The sequence below is a fragment of the Dipodomys spectabilis genome, unplaced genomic scaffold (assembly GCF_019054845.1).
Source record: "Dipodomys spectabilis isolate Male_0828 unplaced genomic scaffold, ASM1905484v1 ptg000401l, whole genome shotgun sequence".
Lineage (NCBI taxonomy): Eukaryota > Metazoa > Chordata > Mammalia > Rodentia > Heteromyidae > Dipodomys > Dipodomys spectabilis.
The window spans coordinates 21,648-41,774 of NW_024871078.1; the positions used below are offsets into that span (position 1 = coordinate 21,648).

The following is a 20,127-nucleotide window of genomic DNA, read 5'->3' on the forward strand; positions in this document are numbered from 1 at the left end:
GTATAATCCTAAATGCTCAGTTGACTGAATTTTGTGTTTGAAGCCAACCCAGACAGGAAAGATGAGACTTTTATTTCCAATAAAGGTGCAAAAAAAGATACTACTGGAGTTGTGGCTAAAGTGGTAGCCTTGAGTAAAACTGCTCTGGGACAATGCCCACAGCATGAGATCAAACCCAAGACCAGCTCCCAGTCACTTATAAAAAAGGTTGTGTGTCTGTGTGTGGTGGCAGATTCTTTTACAAGTTTGATGATAGAACAAGCATTTCAACAATGAGTCATGGTGTCAATATTTACCTCTTTAGTAATTGTTTTCATAGTAATGTGTGCTTTATCTCTTCTATAACAGGTTTTTTTTCTGTGACTGACTGTAAAACTGCCTTAATCAAACCCTTTTTTAAATCAAAATATCTTATTGGATACTGCTGAATAGGAAAGTCAATGATTATTGTTTGGAAGAAAAGAAAGCAAAATCAGATGGGAGAATTGTAGAAGTTAAATCTTGAAGTGCTTGACTGATATAAGCATTGCCCTTGTAAAGGTAGTCAAAACCTTACCAATGCTATTTTAGAGAAGTGCTAGGGGCTAGAGGCATGGCAATAGTAGTAGAACAACAACTGGGTAAAAGTTGTTTATTTTTCATATGGCCAGGTGTTCAGATTTGGTTGATTATTAAAGCTTTTGACTAGTTTGAAAGGAGTCAAAAGTTTGAGCCATCATAAAAGATGATACCAAAGCTCAAATTCATGGGAACCAGTGGTGGGCTGCCTATCCAGTGTGCTTATTCAACTTCGACATGCGACAGCATGCCTTCTGCAGGAGTAAACTTTGCCTTGCTGAGATGGTGTTTGTAGAATACCTTAATTGCTCCCGGTTTTTCCAACACAGATCTTCTGTGCCATTCATGAGGGATCTTAGGAACCCCTCATAGGACACACATCCAGCCGCCCTGTTGAGCCAACCTCCTGGATGGCCTAAACATGCCATCCTTGGTAGCTGATAATGGAACTAGGTATAAAGTTAATCTGCAACATAAGTAAGAGCCACAAACAGGCACCCTCAGAAGCAAGCAACCTCATGCATTGGCCTTGGTAGAAAAAAATGAAACTATGTATCCTGTTTTGGTACTTGTGTCTTTGTAGGGATGGTGTATGAGAGAAGTGTCTTAGATTCAGGCTCTTAAATTCTTTCTGTCTAAGAGTCTTGATCTGCAAATTCATTTGTCCAGCTAGGAAGAGTGAAAAGTTGGAGATGGAGTCATCTCTGAGAAAAATCTCTAATTATGGAGTTGAGAAAAGGGAGGAACAAGAAACACAGACTGAAGGGCAAAGTGTACCAAAAAATCTTACTCCCATTACAGCATGTCTCTGTGATTTAAGAATTGTAAACCTAGGAATCCCAAGAAAATTGGAGCTAAAAAGCCTCCATCATACATTGTAGGGAAAGATATGAAAATATGTGTTAAGGCTGATTTTTATTTTTGAGCACAAGTTTAATGTTCATTTGGTAAACTAAATCCTCTATAGTCCTGTCTCTGTGTAAATACCCATCAACATGAAATATAAAGTGATTTTGTTTAAAAAAATGACTCAGAAGAAATTATAAATGCAAAAACAATCTTCACAGAAGCAAACTCTCAGAGATATTTCATGACTTTGACAAGGATAAAGTGGTGAAGTTAGTATAAATTTAGAAGTATGACAATGCACAAAAACATAAAAAAGATACTCATATATTTCATTATATAACCCAAAGCAGAAAGCAAATGTTGTTTAGATGATTTTTTAAAACCCACTCTCTCAGGTACTGGGAAGTGGCTCAATGGTAGAGTGCCTGCCTTGCATGCATGAGGCCTTGGGTTTGATTTCTCAGCATCACATAAGCAGAAAAAGATGGAAGTGGTGCTGTGGCTCAAGTGGTATCACTAACCTTGAGCTGAGGGACAGCACCAGGCACCAGAGTTCAAACCCCATGACCAATAAAATAAAAATAAAAAACAAAACAAAACACAGTCTCTCACTTTTGTGCCCTCAACTCTGTAATAACTCTCCTTGAGCCTAGGGTTAATATTTTAGGTGAGGACATACATTAACACTCTTGAATCAGACTCCACTTGATCATTTTTTAAATACATATTTTGTTCTAAGTTTCCTCTTTATAAATTCACATACACCTATAAAAAATGGTGTGGCCATCCCAGTAACCTTCTCAAAGTACTTCCTAATGACAACTTACAAAAAGTTGTATTATATTACAACAAGGAAAACAATGCTAAAAATAAAGAAAACCAATTATGAAATATTAATGAATAATAAAATAAAAAACAAAACAATTACCAGTGTTTTCAGTATTTGAAGTGTACTACAAATTAGATTTTATTATTGTCATATTTCTTTACATTTAACACTGGCTAAGATTATGATGTTCCACAAGAATTTTATAGGCTATGAGTAGTGTTTAAAGACACCCACTAAGATTACTATTTATAGTTCATCTCATAATTTGTATATGGCTTATATCATCATTTGTTCCTCATTAACATATGAAGTAAGGAAGGCCTACAGTTTTAACAGAAACTGTGTAGTTAACATAGTCAACTCTTTATTCTGCTCCTTTACACAAAGACTTTGCAACTTCTCATTACTAAACTTTCTATAAAATCTGAAATGTACATACTTAGTAGTACTTATCTGCTACCATAAATCTTAAATACTTTATAGAAAAGTATTATGACCTTCCAAACAGTCCCAGTTTTTGGCATATATAAGCAAATTCCCAAAATTAAATATATTGAAAACATTAAAACTTTTAACAAACCTTAACACTTGCTGCAGTGTTCATTATGGCAGGTCCCTTGTATAGAATAATTGAATTCCTCCTCCTACACATCTCTTGAACAACACATATCTGGAATTATTTTGTTTTTGGCATGTCAATCTTGACTTTATTCTTAAATGTGTACTTATGTAAGAAGTACATGGTTCTAAAATTTCACGAAAATTCTTTTAAACTTACTTTTTGTTGAATTGTCTAGTTAAAGAAAATCAATTACAATTTATATATAAAAATGTTCTGTGCACAATTCTGCATCACATACACTAACATTGGAATGATACAGAGAAGATTAGCATGGCCACTGTGCAAGGATGACAGGCAAATTCCTGAAGCAGTCTATCGCCCAATTTTTTAGGAAATGGAAAGACTTGGAAAAAAAATTATTAATTGAAGTAAGCCAAGTCCAAAGAAACTTAGGTCCCATGGTTTCTCTAATTTTCAATAACTAATGTATGTCTAGGATAAGCAGAAAAGGCCAAAAGTTATGTGTATATGACCAGATAAGATTATGTTAAGGGAAATGAAACCCATGTTAGGGACACAAGTGGTTTTTTTTTTCTTGCTATTGTTTCTCATGTACTTGTAACGTGCAGTGTGTTTTTTTTTGTTTCTTTGTATGTTCGTCCCCCATGCTATAACACCTGTTTTCACTGTATTTGAAGTTGGTGCGCCTACATCTTGTATATACTCTCCTCTAATTTGGTGAGGGGAAGGAAAAAAAAAACAAAATGATTAAATAGAGATACAGGTATACCCATTGTAACAATGAGATGCACAAGGCACTATGTTGTAAAGTGAACTTTACAATTGAGGCGGGGAAAGGGAGGAGGTTAATGGACTTGTGGAGGTAGGAGGGAAGGGATGTAGGGGAACAATAAAGGAGGAGGTAACAATGCTTGTTAGGGAATGTACTCATTACCTTGCTCATGTAAGTGTTACCCCTATGTACACTATTTTTACAATAAGAACGTATAAAAATGTTCTGAGATGGAAGAGTTTATTTCCTTTATTTTACTCATATAATATCGTTAGCAAAGGAATTCATGCAAAACTCCGATATGAAGGCATTTTGAATACATATGTGGGTGAATGCACGCATGTGCTCAAGTACTTGAATGTGTGTTGACGTGCTCAGTGTTTGAAATCAGGGCTTCAAGGTCTTGCTGGGCCTTTTTCCTCTAGATTGATGAGCTACTAAATGAGCTACATCTCCATTCTTGGCCCTATGCTAGTTCATTAAAATTTTTGAAAAATAATCTCCTGAATTTATTTTGCCCTGATTGGCTTCCAACTGCTATCCACAGATCTCAGGCTCCTGAGTAGATATCCAGAGTAGTTAGGATTACAGGTGTGACAAACCAGCAAAAGCTTTCAGAATAACGTTAAAAGTAGAAGAAAATTTACTTCAGAGAGCATGATTTAGCATCTCCAATTTTAAAGCATTTTGGAGTGATTATTTATGATTTTTTTTCTTTTTGGATACTTATAAGACAGTAGGTGATGATATTTAAAAGTTTTAGTACTTTTTAAAGAGGTTACTGGAATTGTGGGACAGAAGAAATTTGCCTCTCTTTGGACCTCAATGTATAAGCTCAGTTCTGTGCATGATAACCCAGTGTCACCAACACAATCTGTATTGAAGACAAATGTGATAGAAAACAATCACCATGGGCAATATTTACTATGCTATTATTTCTTGGACAATATGAATATTGAATTGAGAGTGTAATAGAATGGAGAGATTTTATCTACCTTTTGTGTATTGCTGAAAGACTTTCGGAAACTTTGACTCATTTCTTTCCCCACTGTGTGTGTCTTTAGGCCGTGCACTTACTGCATTTAATTACAATTTTTCCCAACACTAAAATGGTAATAACATTCACATTATAGCAAATGTTATCTTAAAAATTAAGGGAATAAAACTTGTGAAATACTTAAAATAAACTTCTAGGAATGAGCTTTGAGTTTAGCCAGCAATCTTTTATAAATACTAAATAGAACGTCATAAGTAGTACAGAAACCATTACATGTAGTGAGCAACTAGAAGTAATATCTATTGATCATGCTCTGCTTCCAAGGAAGCCAGGTGGATAACTTCTCATGCTGTAAATCAAACTGGTTATGTTATGTCTTGATAGTGTAAAAATATCAGGGACAGAATGATGAAGGAATATTGTAGACTGAGGTGAAATCCATATGAAAATGTGCAAAACAGATAAAACATAAAAGTATCTGAGCAGTATTTTGTGTTTTACAACATTTAAGTTACATCGCAAAGATAAAGAAGTCATAGAAGAATAAATTCTTTTTTGTTGTCCTATCATAGCTCCTTAAAAGGATGAACTCTTTCCTCATTCTTATACAGGCAACATCGGATGAGAGGAACTGTAGTTTTTTGTTGTTGTTGTTTGCTTCCTTCCATTTGTTCTTCAGTTTGAAATCTGAGCTACTTGACACTGAAAGAAACCAAGGGAAATTAGACAAACAGGCTTTGGAAAGAACAATCAATGTAAAATAAATAAACTACAGCCCTGTAACAGGTCTAACTAAATTGAGTTATATAGTGTCAATTTTTAACAGAAAATGATGTAAGCAATACCATGTTATTGAAAACTGAAAAATGTTAAGAGTTGCTTCATTTTTTTTTATTTTCTATTACCTTGAATTAATTATTGATCTGATTTAGCGAGATTAAAGATGAGATTAACCAGAACCTGGATTAAAAATGGACAAAAGTTCTAAATAGACATGTTCTCCATAAGCCCTGAAAATTGCCTGTGGGTTTACAAAGTTGTGTTTAATACAACTTCTATGCTGCCTTAATACTTTTTGAGCAGAAGTCATTAGAGAAATATAATTCAAAATTACTACGAAACAACTTCATAACTATTATAACTCATCAAAAAATCAATGGATCCAGTTATGGTGGTAAAGGCTTGTAATTCCAAGCATTTAGGAGGTTGGATTTAATTCTAAGGCCAGTCTAGGGTACTGCAGATAGTAAAAACCTGCCCTTTATTACCTTTGAATAAACGGTAATAATGTTGGTGAGAGTGTGGAGAAAAGGAAATTTTCTACACTATTGGTCAAAAAACAGTTTAGTATTCTCGTTGTAGAAAGTAGTATGCAAGTTTCTAAAGAAATCCAAAGTTGAGATATCATCTGATCCACCAATCATGTGATTATTTCTCTCTGCGTACCTCATAAATATATCTGTAGTTCATTGTTATTCACATTATTCACAAGAGCAGCCAAGATATAAGTCAATGTTTAGTGTTCAACTACAGACTAATAAAGCAACTGGGGTACATGCACAAATATCTTTTTCTGTTTCATCTTTAAAATAACAATAGACTGCTCCCATTAGCCACAACTTACAATGACCTGAAAGATGTATTCGAAATGAATAAAAATGTTGTGTTCTGATCTTTGTAAACACACACACATACACACACACACACACACACACACACACACACACACACACACACACACAAACTCAAATATTAAGACAGATTTTTTTTAAAGTAAAGCAAAGTGGAAATTCTGGGGCATTTAGTTCACAATGTAGAAGATACTAGATATACAGTATGAGGTATAGAGTTGAAATGTACAACATGAGGATACAGGGGACAACAGTGGCCTTACATAGGAATGAAGCTAAGTAAGTAGGAGTTGTTCTTCCTAGTAGGGGTTGCTCTTTTAGTTGTTCTTCTTTTAGTAATTGAAAAGATGAATGTAATTCTTTCAATATACCTGTCTGTTTGCAGAAATGATAACAAACAATATTGTAATAATGTTGCATACTCAACATAGAACAAACTGTCAAATTAAAATACATGAGATTATCCTTGATGTAAACTAATTATTACAAATAAGGGAAATCATGGGAACTATGTTTCTTTAAGTCTGGTTTATTTTACTTAATATGATTTTTTCCAAGACCTTCCATTTCCTTACAAATGAGGTGGTATCTTTCTTTCTGATAGAAGCAGGATACGTGTGTCTATGTGTGTATATAAGTGTGTGTGTGTCATTTTCTTGATCCATTCATCTACTGAGGGGCTTCAGGGTTGATTCCACATCTTAGCTATGGTAAATATTACTGTTATAAACATAATTGCGCTGGTAGCTTTAGTGTGGCCTTGTTTGTGATCATCTGGTTAAATGCCCAGAAGTGGGATTACTGGGGCATAGGAGCATTATTGTGTACATCAAGGATAATCTTAGTAGATGAGTAGAATAACTCAATAGCTATGTACATATGACCGTATAGGGTGATTCTAAGTGAAATGAACTCCAAGACATGTTCTTTGTTGTTGTTGTTCTTAATGTACTACATGATTTATTTTTATCCTTTTGTGTTTTCCCCACCTATGGTTTATCCCCTGTAGTCACTGTATTTGATTTTGATTCCCTGGGTATTGTAAATATGTTGATCTGAACTGGGGAAGGGGAAGGAAAAAAAAACAAAATAGTGAGACAAAGGACAAAGGGGGAACCTATGCAACAGTGATACTCACAAAACAATAGGTTGGAAACGGATCTTGGGAGGTGCATTGGGAGGGAAGAGGGAGAAAAATGGGTAAAGGGGTAACAAGTTAGAAAAGAAATTAATTCTTAACCTTAATTATGTAACTATAACCCCTCTGTACATTACCTTGACAATAAAATTTAAATAAAAAATAAAATAAAATATATGAGAACAGCAATACAGTTAGTGGGACTAGGGGAAATTCTGTACTGTACAAAGAAAAGTAGAACAGCTATGGAGAGCAACAATTTGACTTTAACGTAAGAAGTAATAAACTAGCATACAGATTTTCAGCCTCATGTCAGTCACTAAAAAGGGAAAACAAAATGCATAATTAGCAAACCAATAGAGATAAAATAGAAAACTAAACAATTGAGGTGAAGGGGTGACTTGGATCAAGTATAACAAATGACACAATTAGAAAACAATAACAAGGTGGTAAGTTTAAAAAACATAGGGCTGGGAAGGTGGCTCAGTGGTAGAGTGCTTGCCTTGCATGCATGAGGCCCTGGGTTCAATTCCTCAGCACCACATAAGCAAAAAGAAAAAAGCCGGAAGTGGCGCTGTTTCTCAAGTGGTAGAACGCTAGCCGTGAGCTGAAGAGCTGAGGGACAGCGCCCAGGCCCAGAGTTCAGGCCCCACAACCAGACCCAAAATAAATAAATAAATAAATAAATAAAAAACATTACCCATAATTCTATTAAATGTTGTTTACATCACAATTTGTTAGAACTATAATTCAAATCACAGTTTAATAGTATGTCATTTTAATAATAGTTTACTTATTATTGATTACTTCATATTCAATGTTTAATATATAATTTTATTTTCTGCAGATATAGAAAAGAAAAAGTGAAACTAATATTAATAAATTAATGTAATAATTCAAAATGTATCCTACACTTAGCACTCATCTTAACATGAAAAAATAAATTATTGCACATGACTCCTGGTATTAGGTGGAAGGGTTCAGCATTGTAGTAAAATTCACACCACACAATACAGGAGGGTATTACTCCTCTAATCTAGCTTAAATTGTGGAAATTTGAATTTTACATGCATTTTTAATTCCTGTCTAAGTGACATCTAAAACATATACAATCATATAAACGAGGAGTATTTCAGATAATACTTAAAAGTCACATTCATTAATTAAATTTTTATTATTTTGTACCAAATAAATATTTAAAGAGAGACTGGATTTCTGAGTAGATGATGGTGTATATGTGCCAGATTATTCATATTGAGGCTTATTTTATATTTCTGACATTGTTTCTATAGTCAGATTTAATTTTCCATAAAGGGTTAAGTGCATTATATAGGATATATGAAAGTAAACTGAATGTTTATTCCAGTAATCCTTTGCCACTTGTCTAATCCCAATATAATTCATCCATGTGTTTAAAGTAATGAAAATAACAACAGATAAAAGAAAGATAAATCAGTCTGTAGTAGACAAGTATTTTCACCTTTATTTTCACAGTTGGTCCTCTTTTACACTACAGAATATTCTTGGGAAAATGTGCTCCAGGCTGGCCACAACTGCAGAATATTATGGTTTGATGTATCATAAGAGAAGGAAGGAAGGGGACCTTCCTTCCAAAAGTCTGCTCCATGGGATGTGATCTGCTTCATGGTGCTGAATTGGAAATGAACATTTTTCACGCTCAACCTTGAAAAGCCATCTTGATAGACCATTTCTATAAGTGGTTACAGAGGATTATTGATGGCTTTGCAAGGATGCCACATTGCCTCATTTTGAGACAATTAACAGGAATTTAGTCAGCTGTTTCTTTGTATCTTTAGGAGAAAAACCTATTGACTCTAGGTCAGGGGATCACTGGGACCCAGAGAAGCTACTATCTTGAATAGTAATCCTAGACCTCTAAAAAAAAAACACACACACACACAAAACAAACAAACAAACAAAAACTCCAGTAAGCACAGCCAGTCATGTCTGCTATCACAGCCTACATGAAGTCAGGCAAGAAACAGAAGCTGAAAGTCATTTAGCTGATAAATAATATATTTTTTATGAGGCAGACTGAAATGAGACTCCAGAGAGAGGGTCAGAAAGACTGAACAGAGACACTAAAATTGATCACACAAAGATTAGAAAGTAGAGTTCCTTGTAGAACAAATAAATCATAGATTAGAAAGTAGAATTCCTTTTAGAACAAATAAATCATAGAAAGCCTATGCATGTAAGAACAAGACAGATCTTAGTCAGATTTAGTAAGGGTCTGTCAAGTCTGTTAATTTATTTAAAAAACCAGCTGATTTGCTGATTCATTCTATGTTTTATTTTGTCTTTATTTACTTATTTCTGATTTAATTTTTTTATTTGTTTCTGTCTATTTTTTTGGGTTTGGGCTTCTTCCTGTTTTCAAGGAGCTTGAGCTACATAAGTAAAATATTCATTTGAGATTTCCCCAATTACTTGATGGAGGCACACAGAGCTATAAATTTTCGTGTAAGTACTACAAATATCAGAATAGCTGGTATTTTGTGTGTTCATTTTTGTTAAATTGTAGAAACTTTCAGATTTCCATTATAATCCCTTCAGTGTTGCACTGGTCATTCAGCAACTTTTTGTTCAGTCTTCATTGGTTTGACAATTTTTTTGCTTTAGCTGTTTAATACTAAGTTTATTCTGTTATGGTCGGACAAGAAATTGGAATTCAATTAATTTTTCTTTCAATTTGAACAGAATTTCTATGTGACATAGGATATGTTCTATTTTGAAGAATCTTCCATGAGCTGCTGCGAAGAATGTATAGTCTAACATTGAATGTATATCCTGTAGATGTCTGTAAGGGATAGGTGGTCAATGTAGTGATTTAGGTCTGCAGTTTCTTGGTTGATTTTTTTCCTGCATAACCAATCCATGGAAGGGAATGAGGTGTTGAGATGTCTTTTTAGGTTAAGTAGTATTTGGTTGACGAAGTGGGATGCTGCAGTATTCAGGGCATTGATATTTAGACTTGTTATATCCTCCTAATGGAGAGTTGCTTTTATCAATATATAATGTCTCTTCCCACTAATTTTAATTTGAGTTCTATTTTACCTTATGTTAGTAATTCTGCTGTGGACTGTTTATGGTCTCCATTTGCTAGAAAATTTTCCTTTCAGCCTTTTAGTTTGAGTATGTGTTTGTTTTTGTCAATAAAATGTGTCTCTTTTAGATACTATATGGATGCGTCTTGTTTTTTGATACTAATCTCTAATCTATGTCTTCTATTTGGAAATTTAAGTCCATTGATATTGAGAGTTAAGACTGAGAAATATCTGATAAATCCTGCTATGTTATACACCTGCTGTTAGGAGCTGTGCCTCATCTACTCTTAATATATTTACCTTGTTCTGTAGTAGGGAGCATTTTATATAACCAGTTCCTCTTCCTCTTCTTCTTGATCTTCTCTATGTAGGATATATTTGATTAACTTCAATCCTGCTGATTTGGTGGAAATAAGTTGTTTCAAATTTTCTTTGTCATGAAATATGTTTATATATCCTTTAAATATAAAGGAGAGTTTGGCTTGGGACCATATTCACGGTTGGTAGTTGTTTACCTTTAATGTTTGTCATATATAATGCCAGGCTCTCCTTTTTACCATATCAGCTAAGAAATCTGTATTTATTCTGACTGTATATCCTTTATAAATAATTAAACTTTTCTCTATGGCAGCTTTAAGAATCCTTCCCTTGATCTTTAATGATCCTCTAATTGATTATGATCTGGTGGTGGATTGTTCAGTTCTAGAATTCTGTTTGGTTTCTAAATACTTCTCTTCTCTGCATGAGCCTATCTCGTTGGATGTTTGGCATGTTCTCTGCTAGAATTCTGTAATATGCTTCCCATTCATTTATTTTCTTGCTCTTCTCCTTCTTGACACCTATTTCCCTGAAATTTGATCTTCTAACTGAGTCTTGAAGTTCTGGCAAGATCATTTCTTATTTCTTGGAGTTTTTCTAAATGACTATCTCCTCTTTCCTATTAGGCCTATTCTGTCTTTGACCCTGAGATTATCTTCTATGTCATCTTTTTACTGTAGAGACATTCTACTTTGTTTTTGATTTCCCTGTCTTCTAATTGGTCATTTTTAGGGGTTCTATCCCTTTATTAATGCTTTGTTTTAGGTCTTGTATGGACTTTCTGTACATTTTTTCTTTGGTTGGGGGAGTTGCAAGGGCTGTTTTCTTAGCTGTGTCTTCTCTTATGTCTTTTAACTAGGCATCCATTTTATTCCTGGACTCCTTTGTATTCTCAGAATTTATTTATCTTTCTGTTTGTAGTCTCCGTGAATTATTTTTCTAATGATTGGTTGGTCTCATCTTGTTCACAAATTTTCTTGTAGAGGTTTTCTATCTTTCCAATAATCACATTTTTCAGTCGTATATGTAATGTATTTTGGTAACTATTTTCTAGATCCTTGATTGTCTGTTCTAATGCCTAGTTATTTACTGTGTGAATTATACTACCTTGACATCACTTTTCTTGTATTTTTCCGATTTGTTCTGTCCATTTGGAGGTTTTCTTTTTGGGGGATCTATGATCTTAATAGGTGAATCTCTATGCTCTTGGTTGATTTTGAGGTGTTGGTTTGGTCTTCTGTTGTGATTTGCTTTTCTGGAATTAAGTTTTTGTTTCGACAATTAAGTGTAGGAGTAGAGACCAGTGTGGTGAGATGTTGTGATTTTCATGCTTGTGGTTCCAGTGACAGTTCGGACTGTCCAGTGGTATGGTGAATTGTCTCTCTGTATGGATGTGGCTTTCTTTAATGTACATTTCTGTTCTTGCTTTTTTCCATGTTACCCTTTTATTTTCACACTGCAAATGTACTTTTGAATATGTTGGCCAACACAGTCACAGGAGTCACCTGCCTGGCTGGACACCTTTTCATAGATTTCTGTTTTCTTGTGAAGACAGTATAAAATCTTCTTTTGAATTGTATATTATAGCTGACTTGGTGTGACCCTCTAGAAGAGGAGTCCTTGCTAGGACTCTAAATCTCTATTTTATCAAAGAGAGCTAGAATAAACTTCTGTTGATCTTCTGCCATTGTTTTTCCTCTTCCTCAGATTTATTTTTTATATTGTGGACTTTTTCACATAATTTAGGATTTCTGATTGTTGTATCAGGTTATTTTTGTTTTTCTGTTTGTGTTACTTTGAAGTAGTGATTTCAGGCTTGTATTAAGAGACAGTAAAGTATGGAATGTGTGTTAATTGAGGGAAAGAGAGCAAATATTTTAACTTATTTACTACACATGTAAATTAATATTAACCAAAGTTAATTAATTACTGATTTACATTTCTGAGGATGAGTATAGTACTCTTCAATATATTGGAGGAAAAGACTTTAGACTCATGACAACTGAAGACTTAGATTGAAATTACTGGCTAAACTTTCTTTTTCAGGAAAGCAAAAGCTCCATTTCTTTAATATTTGCATCATAAAATCATAATAGCTGCATGTTGAATTGTTTTCCTCTGCTATTTTCTATTCCATTCTTTATCCATTAAATATCTAGGGCTTTGAATGACCAACTCCTTAAATACCTATATTGCTTATATTGTGATATAAATCTCAGTAATATAAATATGAATTTATCTTTGAGTCTCATCTTGAGCTACATTCATATGTAATTTATGCAGTCTTAAGCAAGAAACCTTTTTTTACTCTTTTCTATGTTTTAATCAATAAATCCATTCCCCTTAGAAATAAGCTCTCATCTTTTATATTGCTCCAGTAAACATCATGTTTTTGTAGTACTTTTACTGAAGTACATATAAAGATTGGAATAGGAAGACACTTTCCCGATTATCACTTTAAACAAAATTCTTGGGGACTATTTTATATGTAAAAATTTAAAAGTGCAATGCACATGTTCATAAATGAATAAGATCATGTTTAACTCAATCAGGCACAAGAACCACCACATCAAGAATCAATTTACTTAAAGGCACCAAAATATTGTGTTCATGAATATCACTCATTTTTAGAATATGATTAGTCAATACAAAGTTTATATTATATTTGATATATACATTGCCCCATTTGTTAGGAAATATAAAGGCTTGGAAAAAATTATATTAACTGAAGTAAGCCAAGCCCAAAGAAACATAGGTCCCATTGTTCCCCTTATTTGCAATATCTAGTATATGTATGAGTCAAACAGAAAAGGTCAGATAATGTGATGTTATGAAAATGAACCCTTAGTATGTATTTAAATTTTTTTCTTTCATGCATTTGTTTCTAACTCATTTATAAGATTATTTCTTTGTAGCTTTGGATGTCCATTCCCCACAGTATAACCCCTGCTTTCACTATATTTGAAGTCGGTATAATTTGTGGAGGAGATGGGGAAAAATAAGTCGTTTAAGGATACAGGTGGACCCGTTGCAACAATGAGAAGTACAAGTTGTCATGTCAAAAACGAACTTTACAACTTTGGTGCCGGGGGGGTGGGGAGGGTTGGGGGAGGAGGGGGGAGGCTGGGAAGGGATGTGAAGGGTTAACAAAGGAGGAGGCTACAATGCTTGATAAGAAATGTGCTTATTATCTTGCCCATGTAATTATAACCCCTCTGTACAGTATGTTCACAAAAAATAAAAAAATAAAAATAAATAAAATAGTTTATATTATATTTGAAATTTACAAAATAAAAATTACACTCAAATTTGCTCTGAATATCCTGTTTCCAGGAATATATTTATTCAGCAAACAGAGAAACAAAACATAAGGGTTCGTCACATAGAATGAAAGATGTAGTAGTGTGAATTATTCAAAGATAGTATAAACATTCACAAAAGGATTTGTGATCAGAAGTGATAGGTAAGCAAAGTAACTGGAAAACTGTATATATAAATTGACCTTTCAATAAAGGATGAGAAGTATTCAATAAATGGGCCTATAGAAGATGATTCTGTATCTCTAACATACATACAGTATTCTACATATTCCCACATACTCAGATTCTCTTACCTCAGTTCCTGATCAATATTCTTCTGCTTTCATGATGTCAATTCCCACTAAAATAACAAGGTGTATTTTTTTTGGTTTCTAGAACCAATACATTTTAGTATTTTGGAACAGTAGTATGAATTCATGGAGTTTGACTTGAATGTAAAGTTTGAGGATATTATATTCAGACTACTGTTAATCGGCCTGAAGCATACAAAGAAACACAGGATACTAAGAACAAGGGACTTGATCTCAGGGAAACATACAGGTCCAGTCAATCAACTATAATTACAAAGGAATGGAATTGATCTCTGATGTGTCTGGGTGGCAGCTCTGTGTGTGTGTGTGTGTGTGTGTGTGTGTGTGAGAGAGAGAGAGAGAGAGAGTGAGGCAGAGAGAGAGAGAGAGAGAGAGAGAGATAGAGTGGCTTCCATATTTACAGTCCATAGAGCATTACTTCTTAGGGAGCAGGTACTCATATCAGAGCTCTGATACAACTGTCATCACTTTTTACTGTGAAAAACACTTGCTTAATCTCTATTTAAAAAGGGAAAAATGAACTAACATCTTACATGATTGTTTTGACAATTAATTCGTATATTGAAGGCCAAAGGGAGGAATTGGAGATCAGTATAATTTTTTCCTCTCTTCTGAATATTACACAGGAATAGCTGTGATTTTCAGGAGTCTCCTGCCATCTACTGACAGCTGAATTACTAATATGCTTAATAATATGAAACATATGAGAGAGAAAGATATCAGCCCACAAGCACAAAAAACTAGTGATAAGATTGAACTTTAGAGCTGGGTTGCCACATGTTTGAGGAATGTAATTCCTTCATATGAACTTCAAATGTTGTGGCATTTCTTGTCTGATTAAATGGTAAGAATGTACTGTAGAAACAAGAATTCCTGTTCAGCCAAGTAGAAAGTGCTCATGATCCCATCCTCACGTTGCAAAATTCCATTCCATATACTTCAGCCCCAAATCCTTCCCTGTGGGAGACAGGAAAAAAATAATTTTGATTGAATATTAAATTATGCAAATTAGTGTGTACAGGCATGATTTGTATAATTACAGAAGTTTGTAATAAATGTAAGTAGGGATCATGTCACAAATAAAAAATATAATTAAAATCAAATAACAAGACTAGAAGTCACAGCATTTTGTGCAGGAAAACATACATTAGATTAGTTGCAGAATTTCTATTTTGAGATATACTTTATATTAAACTATAATTCACTTTACTTAAGGATTGAGACATTTTATTGAAAAATATATTTCTTAGAGATATTTTTGCTGCATAATGGACCCATTGCAACAATGAGATGTACAAGACGTTATATCAAAAAATGAACTTTTCAACTTTGGCTGGGGAGCGGGTGGAGATGGGAAGGGATGGGAAGGGGAAACAAAGGAGGAGGCAAAAATGCTTGATAAGAAATGAACTCGTTAAATTGCCCATGTAATTGTAACCCCTCTGTACGGTATTTTCACAATTAAAATAATAATGATAAAAATATTTAGGTTCAAAATGCAAGTAAAATTTAGACCTTCATGCTGAGCAAGAGATAGGATAAATGTGAAATAGAGGCTTGCTATTAACATTATAATTCAGTCATATGTAGGTATAGGATTAGGAAAGGTGTTGCAATTAGAGTTCTGCTTAGGATGAGAAAAAGATGTAAGATATTGTGTAAAACTGCAACATATTTTAAGAAGAATGAATGACATCAAAGTAAGAATGAATGAAAACCAGTGTCGGTGTTACTTTAAAAATTCAGATATAATTTGGTTTAAAGTGTGAGTTACTGTTTTAGTTCTTGTCAGGATTAAAGACGGATAAGCTTTAGGGTAAAATTTAGTTTTCCACTAAGAAGTAGAAGCAAAAAAATGTGTGATTGAATAAAATAGAGACAATTTTCCTTACATTAACCACTTGGTGTTAATTCAGATTGTGATTAAGATTAGGTTTCATGTTAAATGGGGTTGAGGATAGAGTAAATAAATAGATTAAACTGGTGCCTCACACCTATTATCCTAGCTACTCAGGAAGCTGATTTCTGAGGATGCAATTCAAAGCCAGCCTGGGCAGGAAAGTCTGTGCGAATTTTATCTCCAATTATTCACCAGAAAACCAGAAAGTGGTTATGTGGCTCAAGTGGTTAAGTGCACACCTTGAGCTAAAGAACTCAGGGATCATGCCCATGCCTAGAATTCAGGGATTATGTCTAGGCCCAGAGATCAAGCCCCACGACCAACAAAAAGAAAAAAAAAGGAATGGGATAAATGTTAAGTAAATATGAACTTATTTTAGGTTCTAGGACTTCAGGAAATGCTGGGATAATGGAAGTACAATGTATTTCATTAGATCAGGATTTGAGTCAATGGGTATGATGATTCCTCTTATGGAACAAGATAGATTCAGGATTAAGAGTGAGAAAATCTATAGGGTTTTGGAAAACCTGCAATTTATTTCAAGAATTCCAAGTGGAATTTCAGTTAGAATAACAGAAAATGAGCATTTTTCATAAAATTTAGAATTGGGATAGCATTAGTGTCAAGGTTGTGGTTAAGATTCCAGCCATGGTTAGGGTTAGAGTGAAAGATTAAAAAAAATAAAGCTCAAATTGAAGATAAATTTTAGAATAAACCTTGTAAGAATTAGAATGAATGTTAACTAGAGTATTGCTATTAATATTAGAATCACCTTGCAATTAGTCTTATGTTTATTCTCAATGTTCCAGTTAAGATTAAGTTTAGGGTTAGTAAATGACTAAGATTTTGGAAAAAAATTGAAATCTATGTTTGGAAGGCTTATTTGAATCAAGTTAGGATGAGTGAAAACTAGTGTACTTGTGTGAATGTTAGTATTTATATATAATTTGGATTAAGATCAGGGTCAGTATTTTGTTCTAATTATAATTAGTGTTATAAATACGAAAGTTTTTTGTATAAAATTAAGATTTCACTAACAAATAGAAGCAAAAATGTCAGATGGAATAGTAACTATAGCATTATCATTATATTTCTTTCTCAGTGATCATTCTTGTAATGATTAATGAGAGTTTTCCAGCCAGGTTTAGGTTGAGAGTTAGCTTTAAGTAATGGACTAGATGGTAGGTAATCTGAAACTGTTTTAGGATACAGTGATTTAGGAAACGGTAGGATCAATGGAAACCACAGTGTTTTTCCTGATAAGAGAATTAGAGGACAATTAATATATTGGTTCATATTAGGGAACAAGATCACTTCAGAGGTAGAGTCAGGAAATTTGTTGGAATTAGGGCAAATTGAACCCCATTTCCAGAGTGCAAATTGGAGTATTCATTAGAATAATTAAAAATTAGAGTATTTTTTAACATTAATTTTGGACTCTCATTAGGTGGAAAGTTAGGTTTCAGTTCCAGCTTGGCTTAGTTTTAGCATTAGGCAAATGGAAAATTTAGGGTGAAACTGGAAGTAAATCTTCGATTAACAAGTCAAGTTAGAATTAGGATGGCTATGAAAGAGGAAACTGCTAATAATATTAAGATTAGGGTATGATTAGTGTGAGGGTTAATCTAAAAGTTCCAGTTAGGGTTCAGGTTATGGCCCGATATGGAGTAAAATGGCACGAACTATTTTAAGAAAGATGAGTAGAAACAAAGGATGAATAAAATCTAATGTATTTGTGTGGCTTTTTGAATCCAAATGCAATTGGTTCTAGGGTTAGGGTTACTTTTCTAATTTATGAACTAATGAATTAAAGGCACAATTATCTCATTCTTACAAACCAAAACAGTCAGGATTTTGGGAACAAACAGTTTTCTACATGAAAATGTGTCTTGCAACCAGGATTAAATAATAATGAATAGGGTGTCATTTATTAAAATTAGGTAAGTTGATGCTACAGCTTTCAAAAATATCCAAACATATAGGATAGTTACTCAGATTTGTTACTGGGAAAACAGATATTCTACTTGCTCTAACTAGGAAATGTGTGTGTGTGTGTGTGTGTGTGTGTGTGTGTGTGTGTGTGTGTGTGTGTGTACTCACCACAGGTCTTCAACTCAGGCCTGGGTTCTGCTGTCAGCTTATTCTGTGCAAGGATGACACTAAACCACCTAGCCATAGGTTTTCTTCTGTCTTTTTAGTAGTTAATTTGAGATACAGATCTCATGGATTTTCCTTTCTGGACTTAATCTTCTGATCCCCAGCAATCCTTGGATTAGTGTTACTGTGGCTGCTACCGAAAGCATAATCAAAACCTACTAGCTACAATGTAGGAAGTAGCACATATTTATTTGTATAGCTATATTTATTTGTATTACTGTGCATGAAGAAATTCTGGAGATTTCTGGTTAATTCATAGGGCCCTATGCAAAAATATAGGACAAGAGGAAAGTAACTCTTTTTAAATTATAATAGGTTATCATTGATGAAAAGTTTTAGTGGATGTCTTTCCTTTTAATTTCTTTTTTGCCAATTATTCAGTGCTGCAGCAAGCCTGTGCCCTGGAGCAATTTTCGAATCACAACATGAACCTCCATTTCTGTAGTCCCTGTGGGTATGGGTGCCTCCTTAAGTCACCAGTTGAGAAGTGGGGCCCCTTCCCTTGGCGGATGTGCAGTGAGGATGTGTTGCATGCTCTCCAGCATTGCTGGATGAGCCCCTCCCACCCTGCCCACCTAACTTCCTGGTCTCTGTTGCTCAATTTCACCCAGGAGCTGGCAGGCATAGGGTTGGAGTTGAGACCACTGCTGCTCCATCCTCCTCCAGCTGTGCTGGTGCTATTCTGCGGTGGTCCTGAGTATGTGGGCCATCCCAGGAAAACTCTGTTCTGGAGTCACTGCCTTCCCCCATGAGTGTGGGGTGGGGGGACACCATGTTTGTGCACTGCACAATCCATGGGAGAAGTAAGGCTGGGCGTGCACTCTGCCCGCTTGGGGCCAGGCAGCCCAGCCTTGGTTCACCTCATCAGTCTGTAAGGCGGTCTGGGAACTGGAGCCATGTGCTGGTGCTCTGCCCGCCGGCTTGAGACAGCTGCAGCAGCTCAGCAACCCGGAGCCCCTTCAGCATCTCTGCAGACCTCCATTTTATGGTCCCTGTGGACCCTGTGGACTCAGGGTATAAGGCCATCGCTATACCCTCAGTGCCAGAGGAGCCTGTACTTGCAGTGCACCAGCTGCAGCACCTGGGGCCCGAAGGCCCTTTGGCTTTGCTGTGTAGCCTCCTCCATTGTCCTTCTGGTCCACATGGGCCCAGCTCTCAGTGCCATTCTGGGGATGATCCGTTTGGATGTAATGAGCTCACCCCCTAACCTCATTGGGCTCCAAAGCAGGGCAATGGGTCTGGCCTTGTCAGTGTAGGCTGCACAGATGGAAGGCAGGAGTTAGGGTCAGCCTTGCCTTCCCTCTTGGCTTTGGCACCTGAAGCTGGGTTGCTTGGTTTGGTCACTCATGGAACCTTGTTGGCTACAGCCCACTGCAACAAGTGCTGCACACGCGCAGCAGAAAGGCGGTGTCCTGAATCCCCTCAAAGTCACCACACAGACCTCTGATGGGTCTACATGGGCTGGTGTGGTTTTCATCCCAGGACTCCCAATAGGAAGTGCCATTCCTCTGCGTGGTACTTCAAGAAAGAGGTGCCACATATAATTTCTACTTTCTAACATTTTTCTTCACTGAGATAAAAAGAAGTGGGAGATATAAATAAGTTTTAAAAGCATAGAACCCATGGTTTCCCTTGTTTGCAAGGACTAGCACATATCTAGGATAAGCAGAGAAGACCAAAGGCTGTTGTAACATGA

The 20,127-nt window shown here is 35.1% G+C and overlaps 1 pseudogene; it reads left to right on the plus strand.

Moving 5' to 3' along the window:
• The first annotated feature begins 3,073 nt into the window (after positions 1-3,073).
• LOC122096906 lies at positions 3,074-3,186 on the plus strand (annotated as a pseudogene).
• Positions 3,187-20,127: the final 16,941 nt, after the last annotated feature.